At 40.9% G+C, this 1,936-nt stretch overlaps 1 non-coding gene across 1 annotated transcript; it reads left to right on the top strand.

Annotated features, from left to right (window-relative positions):
• Nucleotides 1-1,125: 1,125 nt before the first annotated feature.
• TRNAC-GCA lies at nt 1,126-1,197 on the top strand. Its single transcript has one exon. It is a non-coding gene; the product is annotated as a tRNA-Cys (tRNA).
• The last annotated feature ends 739 nt before the right edge of the window (nt 1,198-1,936 follow it).

Raw genomic sequence — 1,936 nt, 5'->3', positions numbered from 1 at the left:
GTACTGATAGTTATTTGTTGAATGAAGGTTTTTAGTGATTAGATTGTGTGCAATAAACTTTCCTGACCAATATACATATAGTACATTTGCTGCCTTGGCTAGCTTTTACTCAATATATTCATATTGAGTAAATATGAATATTTGAGGCAAAAATATTATTGAATCATACTGTTACCATGTCTAAACTCATACAATTTGCTGCACAACAGGCCAACAATTGAGAGAAGACTTCTTGGGGCAAGGAATAATGACTTTACTTGGAAAGCCAGCTAACTGATAAGATGATGGTTTCATGCCCCAGAGAACCATCTTTCCTCAGAATTCATGCTTCTTTTATACTAAAAGGGGACGGAGTAAAGTCAAACAATTCCTGGTTTCCATCAGCCTTCTGAGGGGATGTATTAATTTCTTTCTCCCTGCAGGCATTCACAGATGGGTCTGGTCAGGATGTTTCCTTTGAGCCAAACAAAGATATTTTAGCTTAATGCTCATTACCTGGGAAGCAGGGTTCCCAGTGGTGGGCCATTAAATATAATTTAAGCTTAGAGGCAACATCCTTTTAGTGATTAACCTGTAAAAGAATACAAAATGTTCTTCCCTATTTCATCCTGTGATGGTCTCTATGCCATGGCTGGATGCAACTCATGGAAATCTAAAAACTCAGAGTGATTAAAAAAAAAAAAAAAAAAAGTCCTCTTCCCTCTACATTTCCAAAACACAGGGTAGGCAAGGAACAAGACAACTACAGTAATCACTCCTATTCAGACAGGAACAAAGGGAATCACACAGTAGTCATGGTCACACAGCTACTCTGAAAACCCACTGGGCAGAAACTGTGAGGCCTATTATTCTGGGGATAGGGGATCTTCCTAGATTGGCTCTGCTGGTCCTGCGAGTATCTCTCAAGTTCATTGTTCGCCAAGGCTTTGATTCTACCTCTGTGTGCTCTCCTGTTCCAAGGTATTTCATAACATCTGAGGGAGGCATTGAAGAAAGGGCTCTCCTTGCTGGCCGAGCTACATTCGCAGGCTGCCCCTTGTCCCAAGAAATCTGGGGGTCAGTGACTGTTTAAATTCATCAGTCAGAGTCTTTTGGGCCAAGTTTTACAGTGCTTAGTTTTGGGTTTCCCTGGTGGCTCAGTCGGTAAAGCGTCTGCCTGCAGTGCGGGAGACCCAGGTTCAATCCCTGGGTTGGGAAGATCCCCTGGAGAAGGAAATGGCAACCCACTCCAGTACTCTCACCTGGAAAATTGCATGGACTGAGTAACCTGGTAGACTACAGTCCATGGGGTTGCAAAGAATCAGACACGACTTCACTTCTTACAGTGCTTTTGGCACTATGACTTTCTCAAAAACATGTTTTAATAGATTTGATTTCAGTTACTACCATGTGCCAGTATGTCTATAGACTTACAGATATTTTGAGATTATTAGACTTCTGTGGGTTGTGTCCTTAGTCTCTTTGCACTGAGCTATTTTCTTGAAAAAAAATAAAAAAAATCCTGGAGGGCATCTTAATCCCATCAGAGGTCTTAACAAAAGATGTGACAGTCTTGCCTTAGGCTGATCTTTCTCCCCAGCTCTTAATCTGACAGTCATTTGAAGGCTGAAGAGGCTGGAGATGAGAATCAGTTAGATCTTAAAACTTTGAAAGTCCAGGCATATTTGGATTCTCTCTTCTCCTTTTATCCCTTCTTGTAAAAAAGGCCAAATCTTTGCCAAGCTCATCTGTCTCATGATATTTATCAACTACACCTAGTAATATTCTGTCTTAACATCTCCTTGCCCAAACCTACAGATTCATTAGGTATATCGTTTGCCTCTTGTGTCCCTTCAGATATCAGCTTTGTCAAATATTTGGACATAAATAATACTTCCTTTTCGATCTAGTCGGAAATAACAGTTTCTTTGCTGCCTTCCACTCAGCTCCAAAGCCA

This window comes from Oryx dammah, unplaced genomic scaffold, assembly GCF_014754425.2.
Source record: "Oryx dammah isolate SB20612 unplaced genomic scaffold, SCBI_Odam_1.1 HiC_scaffold_24, whole genome shotgun sequence".
Taxonomy (NCBI): Eukaryota; Metazoa; Chordata; class Mammalia; order Artiodactyla; family Bovidae; genus Oryx; species Oryx dammah.
The sequence above is the reverse complement of the archived record's forward strand: the minus strand, read 5'-3'. Positions and strand labels throughout refer to the sequence as shown.